General features: G+C 37.9%; 2 long non-coding RNA genes across 2 annotated transcripts; both read left to right on the forward strand.

Annotated features, from left to right (window-relative positions):
* The first annotated feature begins 276 nt into the window (after nt 1-276).
* On the forward strand, nt 277-25,282 carry LOC145528732 (uncharacterized). The gene is made up of 5 exons (XR_014070585.1): nt 277-1,532; nt 11,454-11,556; nt 17,416-17,539; nt 18,266-18,366; nt 22,812-25,282. It is a non-coding gene; the product is annotated as an uncharacterized LOC145528732 (long non-coding RNA).
* LOC145528733 (uncharacterized) lies at nt 5,048-9,041 on the forward strand. Its single transcript, XR_014070586.1, has 2 exons — nt 5,048-7,132; nt 7,552-9,041. It is a non-coding gene; the product is annotated as an uncharacterized LOC145528733 (long non-coding RNA).
* Nucleotides 25,283-27,209: the final 1,927 nt, after the last annotated feature.

Below are 27,209 nucleotides of genomic sequence, written 5' to 3' on the forward strand. Positions count from 1 at the left end.
CCACCCCACCAAGAAAGCACGACACCGTGAGAGCTAACGACCAAAATCCCGAGCAAAAAGCGAAAGTCCAGCATCCTTCCTAGGAGCCCGCTAAAACCTCAAAAGCCTGCCCCCGCCCCATCTTGCCCAAATCGGAAAAGCCAGACGCGGGTCAGTGCTACCCCTGCCGGGACCCAGGCGCGCGGAGCCGGAGGGCGGCGTGGACAGACTCACATCGCGAGGGCATCTCCCGCTTTGGCGTCAGAGACGACAATACACACGGCTGGGTCCCGCGGGGAGGACTGTCCGCGTGTAGGACCGGAGGCACCCGCTACGCCGGGTCCTCAATTTTCCGCCGACCTCAAGTTTCTTGTCACGGGAAGACGGCCGCCGCGGGCCGGGGAAACTGCGATAAAAGACGGCTCGGTTCGCCCCCAGCGGGGAGGGGGCGCTCGTCCCCCTCCTCCTGTCAAGGAGACGCGGCCAGCCGAGCCCCAGCGCGCCCCGGCCCTGGCCCCGGGCGGGGGGTCCCGCTGACAGATCCGCTGGGCGGCGGCCGCTGAGCCGCAGCGCGTCCGCGTCCCGCTCAAACTGCAGCTCCCCTCCCCCCACGCCCGCGACTCTCCGCGCTCCCGCCACATCCCGCCCGCCGCCGCCCACTCAGACAACCCAATTACCCCTCAACCCTATCTCCTTGCATTTTTTTTTTTTTTTTGCGATTAAAATGAAGGCGGACCCACTGCCCCCACTCCCTGCACCCCCCACCGCCTGCCGGTCCCACCACTGCCACCTCCCGAGTCCCGCTCTGCTACTTCTTCAGGCTCTTACCCGCTGCGCCAACCCTGACGAGGCTCCGCCAAGTGCCCTTTGCTCGAAGTAAATTTTTGGGATTTTTTAGTGATTTTTCGGCCGAGTCCTAGAGGCGCTGTAGTCTCGGACAGGTTACTCCGTCTCTCCCGCTAGATTGATGAGATCAGGCATCACTCGAAAATGGCGCCGAAAGCGCTGAGGCTCCTCATTCAAATTCGTTAGAGCCAACCCCGCCGCCCCGGGGCATGCCGGGAACGCGGGCTGCCTCCACAGCTGTCAATACCGCCTCCTAACCCCCACTACGCTAGCTTTCCCGACACTTCTGCTCATGCGCAAACTCCTACTCCAACCCCTCGCCCTGAACATGCGCAGAATCCTCGCGTGTTCGCCGCGCTCCCTTCGCTTCCTCAGCAGCGGTAGTCCTACCTCTTTTCCTGCGCGTGCGTGCAGCTCCTGCACTCAGCCGCGGGGCTGGAGGGGCCGTGGGGACTGTGGGCCCGAGGGTCCATAGGTGACATTGTCAGTCGATAGGCATTTATTCTACTGTTCGAGGGAAACAAACGGGTGCAGCTTAGGTGAAAAGAGAAACAGCTTATCGCCAGTGTCTAAACTAACAACGGAATGTGTCTGGGAGCGTGTGTATGGATACGCGTGTACTTTAGAGCAGCCCCGCCTGTGTGCAGAGCTCTTGCTGTAAGCCAACGCTTTACGGGAGCTATCGCACTTAAGAACAACTTTATGAGGTAGGTACTGTTATTCTCCGTTTGCAGACCAGGCCCAAAGAGTTTTAAGTAATTTCCCTAAGGTAGCACAGGTAGCAAGCACGTGGACGAGTCCGCATCTGTCAGATTCTGGAGGCAGGGTCATTCTCTACCTTGTCTCTCTCACCGTCTTCTCATTCTTAAACATTCTGCCGGGGTTTGGAGAGGTGAATGGGTAATGGGCAGTCTTTGGGATCACTTAGGGTGATTAAAAAAAAAAAAGGTTGATAAGGGAGCTTAATCTAGCAAAGATGAGTTTCTATTGTGCCACGCATTGGTAAAGTAATAACAACTAGATAACCATATATTGACTGTACTCTGGGCTGCCATGGTGCTAACTAAACGCTTTACGGGATGATCATGTTTATTGCCCACAACAGCTCTGTGAAGTAGGCATTATCTTTATTTTACACAAGAGGATACCTCAGACTGAGATTAAGAAACTCGCCCCAAAGTCTTAAAACTACTAAACGGAAGCACAAGACCTAGGCAGATCTATCCAGTGTCAAAAAAACTGGGCACTGTGGTAGGAAGGTAAATGATGATAAGTTGTCAATATTGAATAACTTCTTTAAAAACCTTTTAACCATTCATTTGCTTGAGAGAATTATTTCACCTGTTGCCAGGGTAGTTAAGATTAAAAAAAAAGACTGCCTTTGATGTTAAATGATTACATTTTAAGATTATTTTAAAACTGGTTGCTTTTTTCCTGATCCCAAGTTATTATGAATTCTCTAAAGAATCCAACAGTTAAAAATCTGGGGCATTGTTACACTTTTTTCTAGTTTTTATTGTAAGACAACTTGTGATGAATAACTGTTTGAGTATACAAAGACATACATCATTGTGAGAGTTAAATTAGACGAGTGTGAAAATGCCTTAAGTACTATGAAGTAAGGAAATGGGAGAAGGTAGCATGGTTTGCATTACTGAGGTACAATCAGAAGAGAAATGGATTTTAATAATTTAATAATTTGAATCATCAAGTAGTATTATGGCTGCATAGTATGTGACTTATATCTCTATGGTACTTTTTGTGCACTGGTTAAGTGAATGAACTCTGGAACCAAACTGCTTGTGTTGGAGCTCATCTGTTATTTACTAGCTTTGTGACCCTACAAGAGTTACTTTTTTCTCAGTTTGATCTTTTGTAAAAGGATTAATGCTTCATCCAGTTGTTTTATGGATGTGAATGAGCTAATATATTAAAGGTATTTGAACAGTGCATGGTATATTAGTAAATGTTAGCTATTGTTGTGGGTCAGTCATTAACACTAATCTTTGAAGGTGGTTTCTTTAGAGGTGTTTTAAAGACCAGATTACAGTTAGGGCCATTAGGAATTAGCATTTGTGTTCAAGAGCCTCTTAAAATGATAAATCAGCCAGGCAAATTATTTTTGCCAAATGGAGTGATGATTTCTGTCAGATGAATAAAGATGTTAATTTGTTTTGCCATTTCATAAGAGTAACCTATGAAAATGGAATAGTTTTACTGCTCTAATTATTAAAGGGAGAAAAGGGGAAAAATTAGGCCACTCTAAAGCATAAAAACCATTCAAATTTCTATCATCTAGAGATAAACACATATTGTTTCTAATTTAACAATATACCTGTGGAGAAAATCAGCTAGCTGCAGTCTGGATAAGTGGTATATTTGGGGGAACTTATTTGCAAGACTGTACTAGAACATCATGAATTGGTAAAATTTTTATCCAATCCATCCACTTTTAAGATTTATTCTGTCAAGAGAATTCCAAAGTGCTGATATTAATAAATAATAACATTTATTGAGTACCTACTATGTTCTATATGTCAGCTAAGCATGTATATCCATTTTCTCCTTGAATCTTCGTAATAACTCATGAGGTAGGTGTAATTATTGTCTCCATTTTGCACAGACTAAAGTTTATATAGAGGTCTCTTTTAGAAGAATTAAGTCCTGTTTGTTTCAGATCCTATTTAACAAAAGATTAAAAAATCCTTCATTAAAGTTTCTTGATTCACTAATATGGGAGAAAAGAAAGTCAAGTAACTCGCTCCTTATGCCTGAACAAGAAAAACCCAACTGGAAAAAAAAATGGTTTTGAAACTTGAAGAATTTTATGTTTGACCACAAGGGGGTGCAAATTCCTGAACTGAACTTGAAAGCAAAGGAAAAAAAGAGCACTTTTACTTAAGATCTTCAGATTCACAGGTAAAAAACTAGTAAGAACACCTTCCTTGAACTTTAATACTTCACACAGTGATACACTTGATGAGAAGAATGAACTCAGTTATTTAGGGACTCAGTTGGGGCAGACGTTTTCAGCTTTCTTTCATCTTCAATGCAGTGAAGAGTTAATCACCCTACTCCCACCCCTTTCCACCCACCTAGTTTGTTTCTCTGCACACTCTTCTTGACTTGTCATAAGAGTAAAACTGAAGTCATAATTTAAAATTTGAGGTTTTACTTTGGAAACTGCCATGCAATCACCAGCAAATGAATGGTAAATAATGGGTAGTGTGGAGAGCAGAGGTCTTGCAATTTCGATGCTTTTTTTTCCCTCCTGCTGTTTCTTAAGAGTAAGCTGCAACTGATGGAATGTTGGCTTCAACGTATTAGCTTATTTAGATAAACTGTGAAAGTTATAGGTCTGGTCATCTTTTAAGGAAGAATGAAGCCTCTTAAGAAAACACTGTGAACAGGAACCTGAAAACTCAGTACACACTGGTGAATGTTTTAAAAACAATTTGCATAGACGCAAATTGCAGAGATGTAAAAGCTACATAAATAGCTTTTATTTTCCTGTTGGTCTTGTTTTTCTGAGGTAGACTTAACTTTTTAAAAAAACTTTTTTTACTTGGAAATAATTTCAAATTTACAAAAAGTTGCAAAAATAGAAATAGTTCAGAGAACACTTGTATCATTTACTTGCTCTTTTGCAAAAAGTCTCTGTCTCTCTCCAAATATATGTTTCTTTATATGCAATTTTTTTCTGAACCATTTGAGGTTAAGTTACATACATCTTGGCCCTTAACCTCTAAATACTTGTGTGTATTTCCTATCAACTTCATAAATTTACATTGAAAAAATACTTCAATCTGCCATTGATACAGGCGTTTTGCAGGATGGTCCTTGTAGCACTTCCCCCTTCACTATAGGAGCCAGTCTGGGGTCAGGTACTACATTTAGTGGGTCTTGATTCTAGCTTCTTTTACTGGAACACTTTCACAGCCTTTCTTCATCTTTTATGACTTTGACATTCTTAAAGAATATAGTTTCTCCCTCCACCCTCCTTTTAGAGAGAACATTCCTTATTTTGTTTTTGTCTGATGCATCTTTATTAAGTTAAATTGAGGTTTTGCATTCTTAACTAGACTATGGCACAGGTGATATTGCGTCCTTCTGAGTACCACTTCTGGAAGCATGTGATGGCCATATGTCCCTCACTGATGATGTTCATTTTGATTATCTGGTCTTTATGTGGCCAGAATTTTCCAATGTATAGTTAACTGGGTTTTTTTTTTTTCCTTCCTGGCAAATAAGCAATCTGTGGGGAAATACTTGAAGATACAGCCTGCTCATCAAAGTTCCCATTTAAATTTAGGATATGTTACTGCCCATATAGTTTTACAATGATGGTTGTAACATGATTCAACAAATCTATTAGTCCTTTGATATTGACCAGTCAGTCTACAGCATTCTACTGCAAACAGAGGGCCCTTTCTTCTCCTCTGTTTATTTATTATCTGCAATTACCTTATGAATTTCTGTGTTTTTCCACTTCTGTATTTTGTTTCATTGTGTTCTATCTATATTTGCATGTTTATATTTTGTACATTTTTTTCTGAAACATTTCAAGGTAAGTTACACACATCATGACCTTTCACCTCTATTTTAAAGTCTGTATTTGATTAGTTTTGGTGTTTGAATTGTCCTAGATTTAGCTAGTGGGAGCACCTTTAATCTGGGTCCTATGCCTTTGTGGTATGCCTACATCATTTTCTGGGAATACTTACTTGCTTTCTGGTATACTAAGATGCTTCAAGTCTAGCTCCTGCCCTAGCCCTGGAGTTAGCTTTTTCTCTAAAACAGCCTGTTTCGTCTTAGTGAAAATGGTATTAGAGACCAAGGTTAGGTTCATTGCTGCTTCTTGGACCTTTTAGGAGACAGAGTTAGGAAATATATATGTGTATATGCACATTAAAATATGCATATTACTAATATATGTATCTGTTAATAACATGGGTTCAATTTTAAATTATCTTTATTATAACTATAATTGAGAAGATATAGCAGTTTATAAAGTTCTGAATAAAGTCAAATCACAGTTCACATTAACAACTCATGCAGTTTTCATGTTCCCTTAATAAATATCTGTACATATAATTTTATAAGGTCAGAATGTGAAATAGTTTTGTCTTTTTCCACTTAACATGTAAGAAGCATCTGAATTACTATGTTAGTTTTACAATCTCATTCTGAATTTCTCTGCTACATTATCATTTAGTAGATTCTACTTTTCCTCTGTTGGTAGATATCTAGGTTGTCTCTAATTTTTAGTTATTACAAATAATCTTGAAGTGAATATTTCTATGCTTTTCCAATTGACTTTCTTTTTTATTTATTAGATGATTTCTCAGAAGGGGGAATACTGGTTCCCAAAAGGTAGCTATGTTTTGATGAGTTTGATATGTAGTGGCCCACAGATGAATCAAATGTGTGAACAGGATATATAGAGATGAGAAATATGTAATCCCTGTTAGCAAGGAGCTGAAAATCCAATAGAGGAAAGATAAATTCCTTAAAATAATAATTTGAAGTGTATAGGAAAAACATTTAACGCAGGTTAGGAATAGGTGGCTCAGGAAAGCTTTCTAGGAGGTGGTGGTTGAGCTGTGTCTTGAAGGATATCTTGGTGAAGACTTAAAGGATTGGAGTTGTCCAATGTAAAAGAGAGAGCAGAAATAGGCCATTTAGAGCATTTTGAACAGAATCATAAGAAAACAAGAGTCAGAAGGAACCTGGCATGGTCAAGAAGATTCAGGTAGCTTGTGTGATTTGTGGTCTAGATGCCTTTGGAGGAGTTAGGAAAGGTTAGCGTGATCAAGTGGATAGAGGTTTAACCATGAAGGGCCTTACATGTCACTTTTATATTGATGCAGTTGAAAAATCTGAAACCAATGAGTAATACCAGATTTATATTTTAGAAATTCTCTTTAATAAGGGTACTGGAGAACAGATTAGGAAGTGCAAGAGCAGTGATAGAAGGTCCTGCAGAGGCTATGGTATCAATAGTATCCAGGCAAGAGATAAAAAGTACTTGAAGCACAGATTAGAAATGATGGTGAAATAAAGTATAAACAAAATTGGATTTACTTCTTCAGTTTTAATGTGTAATTATTTACAGGTAACTGTTTAGCATCTACTCTGTGTTATGTAGGGCCTCCCTGGTGGCTCAGTCAGTAAAGAATCCAACTGTAGTGCAGGAGACCCGGGTTTGATTCCTGGGTCATGAAGATCCCCTGGAGAAGGGAATGGCCACCCACTCCAGTGTTCTTGCCTGGAGCCTGGTGGGCAAGAGTCCATGGGGTCACAAAGAGTCAGACACGACTGAGCGACTTAACACTGTGTTATATATTGTTTAAGGTCCTGAGCATCTAGGGGTGAGAAAAACAGCCACAGTTCCTCTCTCTGTACTAAGAGAAAACAAGGATTAAGTTAATAATCATACAAATTGCCATTGTGATAAGTACGGGATGCCATGAAAAATACAGGATGCTATGAAAGCATACACAATGGGGACTTACCACTGGAGATTTAAATAAGGCCTTTCTAAGGGGTGGGGGTGGGGGGGTGGCTCAGATGGTTAAGAATCTGCCTGCAATGCAGGAGACCGGGGTTCGATCCCTGAGTCAGGAAGATCCCCTGGAGAAGGGAATGGCAACCCACTCCACCATTCTTGCCTAGAGAATTCCATGGACAGAGAAGCCTGGTGGGCTACAGTCCATGGGGTTGCAGAGTCAGACATAACTGAGCAACTGACACTTTCAAAGGAGGGACAGTTAAACTGAGACTTAGGAATTAGTAAGGCCAAAAAAACGGAAGACCACTCAAGGCAAAAGAGGAGCATATGTTAATGTCCTGTGCCAAAAGGACCAGTAAATTCAATGCCCATATGGTTAGAGCAGAGTAAGCTAGGATGGAGAAAGTTGAAGCTAAGACAAAGAGGTTTAGGAGCCTTTGTATATGGAGGAGAGAGAAGGAAGCATGTGGTAGGATTCCTTTGTTTCTGGTGTGGTACCATTTCCTGAGACAGGGAAAAACAGAACAGGTTTGATGGATTTTGACATGTGAAATATTGATTTTTATATGCCTTTGGGTTAAGTACAATCCTCCCATCCTCTGGAGAGATAACTGGATATTAGAATTGGTGTTTTGATTTGGAAGTCTGGAACTTTAGGGGAAGTTCTGGTGTCCGTTGTTGTCTATAGATTTAGTAGAATTTTATCTGTTTACTACAACTTGACTAATTGTAGATGGTAGTTTAAACTGTGTGATTGAAGGAGATCACTGCAGGAGGTATGTAGAATGATAGAGAGGTTCAACACAGAATCTTGGAGAACATTGTTAGCTACACAAAAAATGTATATACACAGGAAAAATTTTGCTATAAATGGTAAAGACACATGACAAATCAAAAAATATTTTTTAACATATAAAGCAGATAAAGGGTTAATAAGAGATAGGTCTATAAGAAAAACAGAACAGTTAACAAATACACAGCGAAAGAAGAAAAACAAATACAGGTTTTTCTTTTTTAAATAAGTTCTTGGAAACATTTTGTTTATTAATCCAACTTTAAGTACTTAAGCAAAGCAGAAGTTATAGAAGTTATAAAATTCTAAAAGCTAAATATTTAAGAGACCTTTAGAAACCTCCTTGAAAGTGATTGCTGGTAAAATTTATAAAGACTAACCAGAGCTTCAAGTTGAATTTAAAAGTCAAGGAAGAACTAAGTTTTTTAGTTCATAACTTTGATAAGAATTTAAATGACCTCTGAATATTCTTTTCAGTACACAAAAGCCATTTAAAAAAACCCCTCAGATTGATGGTATGAGTGAGGAAAGGCTGGTGGCAATGTAAGTTAAAGCAGACCTTTTGGAAAGTAATTTAGCAATAATAAAAAGGGTGATAGAAATATTCATCTTTCCTGCCAGAAATTCCAATTTCAGGAATCTAGTCTAGATGAAATAAATCTGAACTATGGGAAAAGATCTACACATGAAGATGCCCAGAATATTAAATATAGTACTAAGTAGCAGAAAGGGAGGATTGGGTCGGAATGTCCTGTAATAGTAAGATTATTAAGTAAATTGTGGAAAAATCACTGGATTTACTATTAGCATCATCACAAAATGATGCATACCAACTGGAAAACTGTAAGTGCAAGATGTAGAGGTATAACTAGGATGATTGAAAGTGAAGTCATTCAGTCGTGTCTGACTCTTTTCGACCCCACTGACTGTAGCCTACCAGGCTTCTCTGTCCATGAGATTCTCCAGGCAAGAGTACTGGAGTGGGTTGCCATTTCCTTCTCTAGGGGATCTTCCCAACCCAAGGATCGAACCGGAGTCTCCCACATTGCGGGCAGATGCTTTACCCTCTGAGCCACCAGGGAAAATGATTAGAACTACTTTAAAAAAATACATAGAAGGGAAATACAAGAAAAAACTTTCAACCCATATCAAGGTTTTCTGATCAAAGCTAAACACGTTAAAAAGCCAGTCTAAAATTTGGCATTGTTGATACTATCAAACAATCCTTCTGTGGAACATGGCTATTCTATGAGCTAGTCCAGTGATTCTTAAATGTTCAGAATTTGTTGATAATCGCAGGCCCTGTCTCTGGAATTGTGTGCACATGTGAACTGTTTGCATGTAATTTTATTAGAGTTGGATGATGGTCAATGGAGTTCCTGAAGAAAAGCAGAGGAAAATGGTTCATTTATATGCTTGGCAGGATACTGGTTCTCTGAAAGAAGTCCACATCTTAATCCCTAGAATCTGTGAATATGTTGTTACGTGGCAAGGGGTATTCAAGTTGCAGACAGAATTAAGTTTGCTACTCACATGACCTAAAAAATAGATTATCCTGAATTATCTGAGTAGACCCAATATAATTCCACAGTTTTTCTAGATGTAGAAGAGGGAAGCAAAATAGTGTCAGAGTGGTAAGATGGGAGAAAGACTCAACCAGCTGTTGCTGGCTTTGAAGACAGAAGCGGGCCACGAGCCAAGGGATGAGGGCAACCTCTAGAAGCTGGAAGAGCCGAGAAAACAGATTCTTCTTTAGAGGCTCCAGAAAGGAACATCGCTCTGTCTACACCTTGATTTTAGCCCACTGAGACCCATTTGGGACTTCTGACTTCCAGAACTGTAGAATAATACATTTCTGTTGTTTTAAGCCATTAAATTTATGGTAATTGTTAAAGCAGCAGTAGGAAAATATTGAATAATATATGTAAACAGTAACTTTACATGTGTGTTGATATGTGGCTGTGGTAGTGAATATGCATACATAGAGATGTAATTCCTGGTTTTGAGAATTTTGTAACAGCCTCGACGCTGTCCTTGTTCTGTGTCTTCAGCACAGTTCTGCTTATTCACTCAGTTGTGTCCAACTCTTTGCAAACCCATGGACTGTAGCCCGCCAGGCTCCTCTGTCCATGGATTTTTTCAGGCAGGAATACTGGAGTGGGTTGCTATTTCCAACTCCAGAGGATCTTCCTGACCCAGGGATCGAACCCAGGTCTCTGTGTCTCCTAATAAAGATTTAATGGGAATGAATGGTACTTAGCACCAGTTATTCTGCCACCTGAACAAATTTGAGAATTACCTTTTTTTTTTTTTACTCTCATGTTCTGTGTTCTTATAATCTGTGAGTTAAAATGGTAAGAATATAAAATGTTAAATATTTGTTCTATATTGATTGTAAAGCCTGTTTTTTTTTTTAAATTTATTTTTATTTTTTAACCTTTTATTTTGTATTGGGGTATAGCCAGTTAACAATGTGTAGATAGTTCAGGTGAACAGTGAAGGGACTCAGCCATACATGATCCATCCTTCCCCAAACTCCCCTCCCATCCAGGCTGCCATAAATATAACAGAGTTGAGCAGAGTTCCCTGTGCTATACGGTGGGTTGTCGTTGATTACCCATTTTAAATATAGTAGTGTGCATCCTGAAGGCTGTTTTCTAATTGAAATAAATTGATGTTTTTTGAGCATCTCTTATGGACAAAGTGTTCTGTTTTAAAACTGTTTTGTACTTGATGATTATCATATATTTAAAACATTGTGCTAAAAATAGCTACAGTTAGGATTTGTCCCCTAAAAAATGTTAGGAATATTATAACTAGTAAACTAGAAGAATTATAATAAGGCAAAAAGAATAAGGTTTATTGTATAGCATGTGGAACTCAGCTTAATGTTATGTAGCAGCCTGGATGGGGGGCGGTGGGGGGAGAATGGATGGATACATGTATCTGTATGGCTGAGTCCTTTCACTGTTCACTTGAAACTGTCACAGTATTGTTAACTGGCTATACTTCAATACAAAATAAAAAGTTCATAAAAACAGAATAAGGCTTAACAATAATGGCTGGTTTGAAAATGTTTCTTATCTGTGTCATGTATCTATCCATGGCTATTTAGTTTCTACTATGAGCTTTTAATTTTTCAAGTTTAATATTTACCTGGAAATTTTAAATTAAGCCTCTAATCAGATGAGTGTATATATATTTGTATATACACATATATTGATAAAAATATTGTATATATTGGTAAAAATACCAAATCTAGGTAATTTTCTGTACTTTTTTGTTTAATGGATTCATTCAAAGTACTGTTTTGTCTTTTTTTAGGTCTGTGAAGTGTCAGACCTCAAGATGGACAACAGCTGTTTCATTAGATACAGCATCTAGTTCTCCAGTCATAAACCTGTACAACATTCAATGAAATTTGTTGGTAATGTAATGAGTTCTTCCCACATATTCACCCATTTACATTCCCTTTTTAAAATACAAATGTGTCTTTTATTTCAGATATTGATAATATCTTTGTTCTGTGAAGTAACTTTGATAGTCTTTCTCTGTAATTAAATTGACAAAACAATGATACAATCCTCCTCAGAAGGTACTTAAATGGTTCATAAGTATATGCTTTAGTTAATTAGGTATCAGTTTATAAGTACTTTATTATACAGAAATATTTTGGGAGGACCCTTTAAAAGTCATCAAAGGCAAAAAAAAAAAAAAAAGAAACTACTTTTAGAGTAGCTTCTTTTAGAATAGTTTCTTTTTAGAGTATATCCATGTTAGTTATATGAGAGAAAATTTACACATGGATCAGGAGATATACTTCTGTTTGGGGAAATTTACTTTGCATGGTTTTGAGCCCTAGTTTCTGAAAGTGGCTTAGGACATATGCATACATATTTTCTACTCTGATTCTGTTATGATTTTTCCCTATATGAGAAATTGTTTTGCTTCTGTATTCTTGGCCACAGATTGTAGGACTGAGTTAAAATTCATTTAGTTATTAATGGTAATATTTACTAACGAAGTGTGAATTACCCTGCTCCCAACCCGTTACAGGAAGGATACTTGGAAAGGGATAAACCTATTTGTTTCAGTTATCTACCTTCTAAATAATTAGTGTGAAAGTGTTGACCTCAGAGGATATATTAAATATTGTTCTGAAATATTGTTTTTAAATAATTTAAATTTTCTTAGTAAAGGAAAGTTAGCCTATTCATGTTTGGAATCATAGACTTTTATTAGTTAAAGCACACCTATTTGTAATTGCCCCCTGGAGCTGCTGAGAACAAATTCATTCCCATCTACGTGTGATAACCCCTTAAGTATGACCATTAGTATTTTCAACCATGAGGACAACTGAACCTTTACTCTCCAAATATCCTTAGTTTCTTTAGTGGCTTATGATTTTAAACACTTCATACTCTTTGTTTCCTTTTCTGGTTATTCTCCAGTTTAACAGAGCTCATCTCAAAAAGTGACACCCCAAATGGTAGATCATGTACCATATATGGCCTGAAATACACAGGGGTCGGTTAACTTTTTGTCTAGCCATTAAAATGTGTGTATTTGAGGAACAATTTAAATAATATAAAGGACTGGTAAATAATAAAAATGGGTATATTCTTGACTCTGTGTCAAAGGAAAATTGAAGGGATTTAATAAATAAACTTCACATTGAGTGAAGTGGTAAAGAAACTGCAGGAGACAAGGAGATGTGGGTTTGATCCCACATCTTCCTGGGTCAGGAAGATCCCCTGGAGGAGGAAACAGCAACCCACTCCAGTATTCTTGTCTGGAAAATCCCATGGACAGAGGAGCCTGGTGGGCTATAGTCCATGGGATTGCAAAGAGTCAGACATGACTGAGGAGGCACACATGATAAATAAACTTTACGATGAGTAAAAAACATTTAATGGCTTTCTCAGGGCTTTCTTGACTTGTGAAGAACCTTTTCCTAGAAGTTGAGGAGGATAAGAATCTATTGACATTCATTTCTTACTCATTTCTAGTAGACAGAAGTCAAATTGGAACTCTCTGGGCTCTAGGAGATATGACTGAGGCCATCTGACCAGTTTGGCCTCATGCTACATTTCTATTATTAATATGTAAAAAAATGTTTCTTATAGAAGAAATATATAGGGAAATAAGGAGAATAAAATACCTCACGTTCTCTTTTGGCAAAGAAATGCTTACGTGTTTTAAACAAATTAACTTTTTAAGGCAGCTCTGAAGAAGTAATTTATTTTAAATAGGTGAACAGTTTATAGCTCTTATGGGAACACTTTTTCCTTACTTTTCTTCATCGTAGGATTAGGCCCTATGTTTTTAATTTAAGTCCTTTAATTTTTGCTGTTAACATTTAATTTACTTGATGACCCCATACTGTTAACTTTTGACCCAGTGAACTTGGATGGTATATACAGACCACATAGCTAATTTTAAAGAAACCCTTAAAGAAAAATAAGGTTTGAAGTGAAACAGAAGATTAAATTCATTACAGTGTTCCATGTAGAGAAGTAGCACACATATACTTAACCAAAGAACTTTTTTCCCCTTTTGGAGGATGTATTTTTATAAACACGGGGTTTTTACAATTAGATGTTTATGCTGTTAGCAGAACAACCCAAAACTGGTGTGACTTAACTGTAGTACTTCTAATAAACTGCAGAACCACTGATAGAGTACAGTAGATAGGAAATCTTTTCCTGACAAATTCTTATAGCATGTGGCTAAATCTAATGGTCCTTCCATCTATCTACTTATACTCAGTTTCCTTTCCTATTATATAAGATTGAGATTCCTAAAGTTTAATCCTTAGATGTGAAAAATGTTAGCACGTATCAGTTTCAGTTCAGTTACTCAGTTGTGTCCAACTCTTTGTGACCCCATGGACTGCAGCACGCCAGGCTCCCCTGTCCATCACCAACTCGTGGAGCTTGCTCAAACTCATGTCCATCGAGTCGGTGATGCCACCCAACCATCTCATCCTCTGTCATCCCCTTCTCCTCCTGCCTTCAATCTTTCCCAGCATCAGAGTCTTTTCCAATGAGCCAGTTCTTCACATCAGGTGGTCAAAGAATTGGAGCTTTAGCTTCAGCATCAGTCCTTCCAATGAATATTCAGGACTGATCGCCTTTAGGATGGACTGGTTGGATCTCCTTGCAGTCCAAGGGACTCTCAAGAGTCTTCTCCAACACCACAGTTCAAAAGCATCAATTCTTTGGCGCTCAGCTTTCTTTATAGTCCAACTCTCACATCCATACATGACTACTGGAAAAACCATAGCTCTGATTAGATGGACCTTTGTCGGCAAAGTAATGTCTCTGCTTTTCAATATGCTGTCTAGGTTGGTCATAGCTTTTCTTCCAAGGAGTAAGTGTCTTTTAATTTCATGGCTGCAGTTACCATCTGCAGTGATTTTGGAGCCCCCCAAAATAAAGTCTGTCACTGTTTCCATTGTCTCCTCATCTGTTTGCCATGAAGTGATGGGACTGGATGCCATGATCTTAGTTTTCTGAACGTTGAGTTTTAAGCCTGCTTTTTCACTCTCCTCTTTCAGTTTCATCAAGAGGCTCTTTAGTTCTTCTTTGCTTTAGTTGTTAATTATAATAAAGTTCAAAGCTTCTTCTAAATTACTTGATGTAAAGATACTTTATGTATAACTTTTATTTGCCCTTAAAACTGGATCTGCCAACTTACTTTTGAACATTTCCTCCCTAATTATAAAATAGTCTATGAGTCCTGTCATTTATTGAACTGTGTAAAATGCAGCTTAATCATTACTATAGATAACTTCAAATATGTCACATTTACTTTATTCAAAAATGAACACAGGGTTAAGCAATAACTGCTGTGTGCTAACCACCATTAGGTACAGGGGTATTAACAAGGCTTCTAGTATCTGGAAGTAGTGCAAGCTATATATGTTTCTGTATAAACATTCATAGGGCTTCCCTGATGGCTCAGTGGTAAAGAATCTGCCTGCCAATGTAGGAGACCTGGGTTTGATTCCTGGGTTGGGAAGATCCCCTGCAGAAGGAAATGGCAACCTACTTCAGTATTCTTGCCTGGGAAATCTCATGGACAGAGGAGCCTGGCAGACTACAGTTCATGGGGTTGAAAAGAGTTGGATATGGCTTAGTGACTAAATAACAACATAAAACCTTCATAGTTTGTTAGTAAAATAATGTGATTGTTGTTTCAGAGTGTAAATACTAGAGGGAGTGTTAGAAAATGTGCTTTTATTTTGTTTTTTAAATAAATGGAAGTACTTTTGTGTAGTTTTATAGCCATGGAGGGAAATAATGAGATTTTGTGCTGGGATGTTATGCCTGGAATAGAGATAAGAGTCTTGAATGACTCCCTAGTCCCCAGCTTGGTTGTACAGTACAGTTTTACTGGAATAGAGACAAATGGAGGAGGAATGGGGCTTCTATGTATGTATGTATATGTAAAAGTGTGGAATGGAAAACTAGGAAAGGGGAGGGAGATGAGAAACTCAGTGAAGACATGCTGAATATGGAATATTAAGTGCCAGTGGGGTATCCATGTAGAGAAGTTGACTAGGGAGCTCAGCATCTATGTGTCTGAGGCTGAGGAGAAAGGCCTGGGCTGAAGGCAGATATCATTAAATAGGTGATAGTTAAAATCAGGTGATGCTATTGCTCATAGAGATGGAATATATGGAGAGGAAATGAGAAGCAGCATTAGTAAATGGACAGATTAAGAGGAGGAAGATAAAGAACCGATAAGAAATAGCAGAGGAAGGGAAGGCAGCACCAAGTGAGCTGTGCTTGAGAAGCCGATGGGAGAGAAGATTCAGAAGGAAAGAAGTCAGGAGGGTCAGACAGTAAACACGAGTGGAATAAATTGAAAAACATGATGGCAACTTTTAGTGTTGTTTGCCAGAATGTTTGCAGTGCACATTCAGTGTACTGATGGTAGAATTCTGTTTGTGTTGAGTTGAAAAGTATATTAAAATTGAGAGAGGTTATATTAAATTTATATTATTCCAAGTCTCCTCAGCTCACTCGCTCTCTCTTTTTTTTTTGTCATGCCGTGCAGCTTGAGGAATCTTAGTTCCCTGAGCAGCGATCAAACCCAGGAACCCAGCAGTGAAAGTGCTGAGTCCTAACCACTGGACTGCCAAGGAATTTCCAAAACTTTTCATCTCTTATTCAAAATAGAATTAAAGAATGATAGTTGTAGGGAGGAAGTTAAAAGATAGAGGAGAAGATTCTACAGTGAAAAGAGTTTAACATATTTATAAAATGTGGGGAAGAGACAGCAGAGAGGAGAGATTAAAAAGAGAAGGGATGAAAAAAAAAGAGGAGGGATAAAGGTAAAGCAACACCTTAAGAGATGAGGAAATACTCAATACTGATACGGGATCAAGGTTGTAAGTAGCGCAACTGAGCCAGAAAAGAAAAGGATGGATATTTTTTCCTCTGAGATTAGAGAGGAGGCAAACATGGTTACATGTATAACTTAAATTGTGGGACAGAAATGGAGATTCATGGCTGATACTTTTGATTTTTTTTTCTGATAAAGGAAACATAAAAAATAAATGCATAGGTGAGTTCAAGTAAAAGTATAATACATGCTATAAGGAATGGGAGAGGGAGCAAGGTTATAAGCAGGAGAGATTGATGAGCCTGGGAATCTAGGCTGGATAGGAAATGATGTGAAGGTATGTGAAAGATTGTGGTTTGAAAGAAAATGGAATAGTTGAGAATTGAGGTTAAAATAAGGTAAGAAAGCAGGTGTTAAGGGAGTAAATAGAGTGAATAAATTTTCACACCTGTTTTTTGTTCATATGTATTTCTGAGCAAAAAGTATTCAAGTATAATATACTTTAATGACCGAATACATATTCTATTATAGACTATTAGGTTGTAAAATAAGCAGTTTCTTATTTGGGAGTCTTTACATTGATTCCTGCCGATTTTTCTCTACTGGTAAAAGGAACAATAAAATAATTAAATTTTTGACTTATTTCCTTAGGATGCAATCTTAGAATTAGATTTTCTGGTAGGTCTTCATAATGAGCCTTTTTATCTTGGGGCTTCCCTGGTGGCTCAGATGGTAAAGAATCTGCCTCCAATACAGGAGTCCGGGGTTCAATCCCTGAATTGGGACGATCCCCTGGAGATGGGAATGACTGTCCACTCCAGTATTCTTGCCTGGAGAATTTCATGGACTGAGGAGCCTCGTGGGCTACAGTCCATGGGGTCGCAAAGAGTCAGACGTGACTGAGCGACTAACACTTTTTCTATCTTTATTTTAGGCCTATTTCTAACAGGCTTGTTTATGTGCATTCTTACTCTATCCTGGACTGGAATCAGAAAATTGGACAATGTTGCAGGTTCTGATTGATGAAGGCACACTGACAGCCATGAAATTGAGAACTGGTAAGTAAAAGTCCTTCTTCACGGGAATAGTGATGGGTGTTTTAAAAACTTGGAATCAAGTACACTTTTTATGAGTACAATAAGAAATGATTCATGAGCTGAATAACAGGATATAGTAGTCAATTTAGAAATACATATTCAAATTAAATAAAAATCTCTATGAATAATATGCATTTGTTGACAGCATCCAATTTTAGGAAAGGTTTTAAAAAATCATGAATAATCATCAAAGTCACTGCTCCTCAGACTTTTCCACAACAGTTTGGTTAATAGTAGAGAAGAGTGAATAACTGCCCTAAAATCTGGGTCCCAAGATAGAATTTTCATTTTTTTTAGAATTTTCTTTAGTTTTGCGTTTTGTCTTAAATTTAAAATGAAAGTGCATTATATACCATAATAGTCCTATGGTTAATATAAATATAATGCTTATAATTTTTTTTCAAAATCTCTGAGTAAAATTGATATTTTAGAAGATGATCCAAGTTTATTCAGCTTTTAACACCCTGGAATATTCAAAGTTCCTATTGCCCAAAGCTGGATTTGTACAGGCAAGGTTCTAGGCTATTTCATGGTTGTACAATACATTCCTTTTCAGTTCTTTCTCCTACAGTTTAGCCAAGGCTATTTATAGTAGTATATGGCAGGGAATTGATTAATTAATGCTTACCCACATTGAAACTGAGAGTGTTACAGAAACTGAAAATTCACAGAGTGAAATTTCAACAGACTACACTACAAGAAATGTTAAAGAAGTCCTTCAGACAGAAGGGAAATGATACCAGGTGGAAATACAGATTTACACGAAGGGATGATGAGCACTGGAAAAGGTAACTACGTAAGACTTTTTTCTGTTTACTTCTCTTTTAAGATAATCAACTGTTTAAACAAAAATAATAACAATATGTTTTGAGGGTTACAACATGCACAAGTAAAATATATGAAAACAATAGCATAAAGTCAGGAAGGGAAAAATAAAAGTATGATATTTGCTGTACCTATAGTAGTGTAATATCACTTGGAAGAAGACTGATAAGTTATATATACAGACTATAAACCCTAAAACAACCAGAAGAATAATAAAACAATATTAGATAGTAAGCTAACAAACGAGAAAAAAGGGAACCATAAAAATTTCAATCTGAAAAAAGGCAGAAAAAGGAAAAAAGGAACAATAAACAAATGGAACATAGGATAAATAGAACAAACAGAAAACAGCAAGATGATAGACTTAAATCTAATCATATCAATAATCACATTAAATGTAAATGATCTAAAAATCCTTATTAAAAGGCAGAGATTATCAGATTGGATAAAAGCAAAACACTTTATATACAAAACCACAACAATGTTAAGAATGAAAGGATGGAAAATACCATGCTGATGCTGACATTAGTCGAAAGAAAACTGGTGTTAACATAGCGAAAGAAGTAAGATTTCAAAGTGAAAAATATTACGAGATAATGAAGGTCATTTCATGATAATAAATGGGCCAGTTAATCAGGAATACATAACAACCCTAAATGTTTATGCCCCAAGTAACAGTAGGTTCACAATATATGAAGCAAAAACTGATAGAACTGCAAGGAGAAAAAGAAAAATCTACGATTACAGTCAGAGATTTCAGTATGCCTCTTTTAATAATTGCTTGAAAACGTTGAAGCCTAGCAAGGATGTAATAAACTTAAATAACACTATCCAGCTATATTACCTAATTGACTTTCTAGAACATTCCACTTAAAATAGTAGAATATACATTACCTTTAAAGTATACATGAAACGTTTACCCAGAGTGAGCATATTCTAGGCCAGGGGTCAGCAAACTATTGCCCTACTGCCAAATCTAGCCTGGTTTTATATTGCCCTGTGAACTAAGAATGGTTTTCATATTTTGAAAGGTTTCTTAGAAAAACAGAAAAAATTTGACAGACTTTTTGGCCTGCAAAGGTTAGAATATTTACTTTCTGACCCTTTACAGAAAAAGTTTTCTGATCTCTGTTTTAGGTTATAAAATATGTCCCAGTATATTTTAAAGGATCCAAGTCATGCAAAGTATGTTATGGCCACAAAGGAATTAAATAAGAAATCAGTAACAGAAAGCTAACTGGAAAATCCCTAATATTTTGAAACAAATATAATCCATTGATTAAAGGACTCAAAAGTGAAATCAGAAAGTGTTTTGAACTGAAGGAGAATAAAAATACAACATTATTGAATTCTGAATAAATGAAATGCCTATATTAGAATATACAAAAAAAACCCAAACAACCCTCAAAGCAATGACCTCAACTTAAGAGCAAATTAAACACAAAGAAGCAAAATAATAATAATAATAATAATAATAATTTAGATTGAAGTGGAAATCAGTTAAATGGAAAACAAAAATCAACTGAGAATATCTGTGTGATTAAAGCTTGGTTCTTTGAGGTCAGTAAAACTGATAAACCTTCAGCCAGACTGCTGCTGCTGCTAAGTCGCTTCAGTCGTGTCTGACTCTGTGCAACCCCATAGATGGCAGCCCACCAGGCTCCCCCGTCCCTGGGATTCTCTAGGCAAGAACACTGGAGTAGGTTGCCATTTCCTTCTCCAATGCATGAAAGTGAAAAGTGAAAGTGAAGTCACTCAGTCGTGTCCGACTCTTAGCGACCCCCTGGACTGCAGCCCACCAGGCCCCTCCGTCCATGAGATTTTCCAGACAAGCCAGACTGGTCAGGAAAAAAAAAAAGATAAGACACATATCAGGAAGATTGGTAATCAGGAATAAGAGAGGTGACATCATTACAAATTCTACAGGTACTTAAAGGATGATAAGGGGATATTATGAAAAACTTTAGGCAAACAACAACAGCAGTTTAGATGAAATGGCTAAAGTCCTTGAAAGATATAAACTACCAAGCTTACTCAAGAAGAAAGAGATACAGTAGGAGAAACATAACCTGAATCGTCATTTTTCTGTTGAATTATTAGTTTAAAATATTCCTACAGGGGCTTCCCTGGTAGTCCAGTGATTAAGAATCTACCTTGCAATGTAGGGGACAGAGGTTCAATCCCTGGTTGGGGAAGTAAAATCCCACATGCCTCAGAGCAACTAAGCCCACACCACAACTACTGAACCTGATGCAGCCAAATAAATATATAATTTATATATATATATTCCTACAAAGAAGACTTCTAGTCCATAGGGCTTCACTGACAAATCCTTCCAAAACATTTAGGAAAAGAAAAATAATACCAGTTACACATAAACTCTTACAGAAAAGTGAAGAGGAGAGAATACTTCCAAACTTGTTCTTGGAGGCCAGCATTACCCTGATACCCAAACACTACGGAGACATAACAAGAAAACTCAGGCCAGTCTTCCTCATAAACATAAATGTAAAAATTCTAAATAAAATTTTATCAAATAAAATCCAACCATATATAAGAAGGATAGTATTATTATTGGGTTTATGTTGAGAATGTAGGATTGGTTTTAACATTCAAAAATCAATGAGTATAATTCACCATTTTAAACTAAAAAAGAAAAACTGATCATCTTAATAGACGCAGAAAAAACGTGTGACAAAACCCAGTATTCGTTCCTGATTTTAAAAAACTCAGCAAACTTGGAATGCAAGGATCTTTCTTCAGTCAGATAAAAGGTATCTACACAAAACCTAAAATAACCTCATATCTACTGATGAAAGATGGCATGCTTTCTCCCTGAGATCAGGAACAATACAAGGACTTCTGCTCTTACCACTTTTATTCAGTATTGGGAATTCTGACCAGTACAATCAGAAAAGGAAAAAAAAAATTCAGACTGGAAAAGAGGAAATAAAACTGATAAAATCATCGATCTAGGAGGATTCCCAGGTGGCTCAGTGGTAAAGAATCTGCCTGCAATGCAAGAGATGCGGGTTTGATCCTTGAGTTGGGAAGATCTGGAGAAGGGAATGGCAACCCAACCCAGTATTCTTGCCTGGGAAATCCCATGGACAGATGAGCCTGGCAGGCTGCAGTCCATGGGGTCACAAAGAGTTGGACTGAGCAACTGAACAACAATAGATCACGCATCTCTTCCACTTGGTGGAATTGATGAAGAGCTACTAGGATAACTTGAGTTTAGCAAGATAGTGGGATATAAAATCAATATATAACAATCGTTTATATTTCCACATTCTAGCACCAAACAATTGAAAATGGAAATGTAAAAAATACAGAGCATTTACAGTAGCATAAAAAATAAGAAGTTCTTATGAATAAATCTGAAAAAAGGCACAAAAGTCCTGAAAACTCGAAAGAGCAAATAGTGCTGAGAAGAATTAAAGATGACTTAACTAACTGGAGAGATTTACCTGACTCATGGGTTTATATTAATATGTCTGTTTTCCCCAAATTGATCTAAAGGTTCAATATAATTCAAATCAAAATTCTAGTAGGCTTAAAAAAAAGTTAAGCTGATTCTAAAATTAATTCATATAGAAACGCAAAATATCTAGGATAGCCAAACAATTTTTATTTATTTATTTGTTTATGTATTGTTTTTAGGTAGCTTTTGGAGGCAAAGTAGATTATTAGTTAAGAAAAGTAGCATTGGAATCAAACAGATCTGGACTTAAATCCTAGCTCTGCCTACTTACTATCTACAGATAATCCAGGGAAACAAAGTCTTTAATTTTATTCATTAAGTTTATTATTCTCACTCACTAAGGGGTCTGCTAAAAGGGAGAGGATGTTTAGTAAAGGACATCTTTGACCTGAAGGAAAGAGTTCCAAAGCCAGATTACTTCTTTTGAAATTGCTACCTCATCATACACAGCCATTTGATGTTGTTTATTGCATTCCCTTTTTAGCCCATAGGGTTTCAATCTGTTTTCTATATAATAATGACTTTCACATGTACATCAACAGGCCCCATAGGTTATCAAGAAAGCTTGAGTCCTCTGTCTTCTAGTGATATCCTGCTTAGATCTGACATTAATTTCATTTTTTTCCTTCAAGCTATTTCTTCCAAATTTCTTGGCTATTGTTGGTGACAACACAAATTTTGGAACCTTCAAACTTGCAATCTTAGGTTATTTTTTTCTTTCTTTACTTACCATAGGTAAACAGTTGCTAAACTTGTTAGTTCTTCTAGTATTTCTCTACATTGGTACTTAATACATTCCTTTGCATTTTGAAAATTGCCCATTTAATCCAAGCTCTTAATTGTCATTTATATTGTAGCCTCTTGTATTGCAGCCTCTTGGTATTCTCCCTAGCCCTCATCCCATCTTTTCCTCTTCCCTACTAGCTTACACAAAACACAGAATACTTTCCATCAAACAGTGTACAGAGAAGTATTGCTGGATGAATAAAGAAAACCTGATTAAGTATCAGTAGCAAAAAGGAATCTACATGGAGTCTCCTTTCAGCGATTCTACCTGAAAGGAGGAGAGCAGAACCTTCAGGAATTGAATCACAACTCAGACAAATACCAAGTGGGAGATGTTTCTGGCAAGAGACTGATAATATATGATAGTAACCACTGGAAAGATAAAAGGAGCCATAAAATTGAACTTCCTACTAGCCATTCTTTCCCTTTTTGCTCTCTGCACACTTCAGCTGGGAATCTTTATGCATGTAGTATTTATTTGACTTGTGTTATTCTGGTCGTAATAAAGTTGTATCTAAGAGGCTAAGAGAGCTGACCAACTGAGAAGGGAAAGCAGTTTGTTCTGACCATAATGACAAAAGGAGTTCAAGGCAGACCAAACATCTTTCTCCCATTTAGAAACATCCTAGTATTTAAGCACATAAATACTTGGGCTTCCCAGGTGTCTCAGATGGTCAAGTGTGTGCCAGCAATGCAGGAGACCTGGGTTTGATACCTGGGTCGGGAAGATCCCCTGGAGAAGAAAATGGCAACCCACTCCAGTACTCTTGCCTGGAAAATTCCATCGACAGAGGAGCCTGGTAGGCTACAGTCCATGAGGTCGCAAAGAGTCAGACACGACTGAGCGACTTCACTTTCTTTAAGCACATAGGTAGCTCAGATGGTCAAGAATCCGCCCGCAATGCCAGAGACCTGAGTTTGATCCCTGGGTTGGGGCGACCCTCTGGAGAAGGGCATGGCAACCCATTCCAGTATTCTTACCTGGAAAATTTCATGGACAGAGGAGCCTGGCCAGCTACAGTCCATGGCATTGCAAAGAGTCGGATATGACTGAGTGACTAACACTTTTTACTTTAGTATTTAAGACCTAGTATTTAATTTCTCTCTATTCTCATATTTGTGTTCTCTATTCCCATCATGTCTGTGAGATGACCTGCCTGGTCCTGCTCTGTAGCAGTTTTGTATAGTGTTGCATCTCTAGTGCCTTGAACAGTGCCTAGCATGTAACATATAGGAAGCACTTGGTAAATATGGTATTTGACGAATAAATGAATGGTTATTTTTTCTCTCTGGGAATCCAAACCCATCAGTACTTTCAAAACTTCTATGTAAGATTTTTGGATTCCACTGAACTTCTGTCCATTATCCATCTAGTTTTAAGTTACTTCACTTTCCACATCCCCATAGCAATTATTTGTAGCTTGTACTTGATTAGTGTGTTCTTATTATGTCACTTTTCACATATTCCTGTATCTATTCTCTGTATGTTGTGTTTTCAACTAGAAGATAATGCCTCAATTGTTAAAATACCGTATGTGCAGTTCAGCAGTGCCTCATGTGCTACAGAAAGGTAGACCCTTAATAGATAGGCAGGCTACCTCCTTCTGAAACATATTCTCTGGGTCTGTGTGATCTGCCTTGAAAGGGAGTTTAGATACATAGGTTCTGTTTGTTTTTTTTTCCCTCATATATTGTGTGACTTTGAGTAAATTCATTCCTTCAGTGTTCAGTTTAAGAACAAAGTCAGGAACAGTTTCCTAAAGAAAAACATTTTAGACTTAAAGCAGCATTTATATGTTGGTAACATTTCTTCAGAAATATTTAAGGTAATACACAAATCTGGATTGGTCAATTTTAATCTTTTTCTTGGAATTTCCATAGAAAAGTCCAGGTAGCAGAGACACTGAAATAGTGTTACATAGAAAATACTAACTATAGAAAGAACCATAGTTTCTTCATAGGGAAGTCAGAGATAATATCCTGAATTTTTGCACTACTTAAACAACTCCTTAGTTGTCTCACAACAGAATTAATGTAGGGAAACACATTCAAGGAGTTACTGAAGATCGGAATAAGATGGTGCAAACTGTAAAAATGCTTTCTGTAATGGGTTTTCAAGTATTTAAAGAGTCGTTCACTCTCTAGCCTCTTTCTCCATTTACACTGTCTTCTGGCAACAGTAAAGTTGTGCAACCTATGCATGAAAGCAGTCTCTAACAATGCAAAATCAACAGCAGTTTCTTGGTCATTTCCATTCCCTCCTCCATGAAAATGAACAACATTTAGGTTATTCCATGTATTTTTTTCCATGCCCCCCAAAACTGTTAGGTTGCCAAAGAAAACCGATCCGTTAATGAATGACTGTTTGCCTTCATGTAATTGGTCTAAGTACAATACACATAAAATCAGACATTAACGTGGTAAGAGGAGAGGAAGAAAAACATCAAACCATAGGATTGAGTTTTAGTTTTACTGACATTTATATATCATACTTCCTGTTTATGATTTCAGAAGTGCAGCCAGGCAGTGCTTCTGTGAAAAACTAAGTAATTGGGAACAGTTTTGAGGATTAAAATGGAAACTTACTAAAAAAAAAAAAAAGACAAAAACCCACTAAATTTACTATTTATAGAATTACTATCTGTATTGTGTCAAAAGCTGAATATTCTTCAGACATCATTTATTCGTAATTAAAAGGGAACTTGATGGCCTTGTGCCTTTAAAACAAACAGCCCAGTTGTAAGTCTTAGTCCCGAATTTGATAAGTGATGGGATAACGAAACCAAGCCAGCCTCCTTCTAATCTATATCTATATCTCATATATATGTCTTTATACATATAGATGTATAAAAAAGGTAATTCTTGCAAACATTTGCTTTTTTCCCTCATTTTGAGATTTCAGTTGACTGTTGTTACGCATTAATTAACAATTAGTTCTGCCTGAAGGAGGGACCAGCCTCTTGAGAAATCTGTATGCAGCTCAAGAAGCAACAGTTAGAACTGGACATGGAACAACAGACTAGTTCCAAATAGGAAAAGAAGTACGTCAAGGCTGTATATTGTCACCCTGCTTATTTAACTTATATATGCAGAGGACATCATGAGAAACACTGGGCTGGAAGAAGCACAGGCTGGAATCAAGATTGCTGGGAGAAATATCAATAACCTCAAATATGCAGATGACACCACCCTTATGGCAGAAAGTGAAGAACTAAAGAGCCTCTTGATGAAAGTGAAAGAGGAGAGTGAAAAAGTTGGCTTAATACTCAGTATTCAGAAAACTAAGATCATGGCATCTGGTCCCATCACTTCATGGCAAATAGATGGGAAAACAAAGGAAACCAGTGACAGACTTTATTTTTTGGGTTCCAAAATCACTGCAGATGGTGACTGCAGCCATGAAATTAAAAGATGCTTACTCCTTGGAAGTTATGACCAACCCAGACAGCATATTAAAAAGCAGAGACATTACTTTGCCAACAAAGGTCCATCTAGTCAAGGCTATGGTTTTTCCAGTGGTCATGTATGGATGTGAGAGTTGGACTATAAAGAAAGCTGAGCACCGAAGAATTGATGCTTTTGAACTGTGGTGTTGGAGAAGACTCTTGAGAGTCCCTTGGACTGCAAGGAGATCCAACCAGTCCATCCTAAAGGAAATCAGTCCTGAATATTCTTTGGAAGGACTGATATTGAAGCTGAAACTCCAGTACTTTGGCCACCTGATGTGAAAAGCCGACTCATTTGAAAAGACCGTCATGCTGGGAAGGATTGAAGGCAGGAAGAGAAGGGGACGACAGAGGATGAGATGGCTGGATGGCATCACTGACTCAATGGACATGAGTTTGAGTAAACTCCGGGAGTTGGTGATGGACAGGGAGGCCTGGCGTGCTGCAGTCTACGGGGTCGCAAAGAGTTGGACACGACTGAGTGACTGAACTGAACTGAAGGAGGGAAAGGGTAGAGATGAATCTAATTCTTAAGTAAAAGGCCTTTTCTTCCACTACTAACTTATTCTATTTGAAGCATAATTATATGAGTTAATTTAATTTTGGTGATGACTTTAGAATGTGTGTGTGTATGTATATATGTGGATAGAGTGAGCACCCAAGTGGGCAGTGACTGTTAACTAGGTATCAAAATCCATGCTCTCACTTCTGGGCCATACACATAAGTCTTATCTCCAGCCTCCCTTGCAGTTAGCTATGACTAAGTTACAGCCAATAGAATGAGAATGGAAGTTAACATGTACTACTTGGAGTGTGTGTGTGCGCGTGTGTGTGCGTGTGTGCACGTGAGCTTAGCGTGGTCGAACTCTTTGCGACCCCATGTACTGTAGCCTTCCAGGCTCCTTGTCCATGGAATTTTCCAGGCAAGAATACTAGAGTGGGTTGCCACCTCCTACTCCAGGGGATCTTCCCGACCCAGGGATTCAACCCACGTCTCCTGTATCTCCTGCACTGGCAGGCAGATTCTTTACCACTGGTGTCACCTGGGAAGCCTCTCCCCTAAAAACTCACTTTCCTATAGGCTGAAAGA

Source organism: Giraffa tippelskirchi, chromosome 12 (assembly GCF_054371585.1).
Source record: "Giraffa tippelskirchi isolate mGirTip1 chromosome 12, T2T-mGirTip1v1.2.pri, whole genome shotgun sequence".
Classification (NCBI taxonomy): domain Eukaryota; kingdom Metazoa; phylum Chordata; class Mammalia; order Artiodactyla; family Giraffidae; genus Giraffa; species Giraffa tippelskirchi.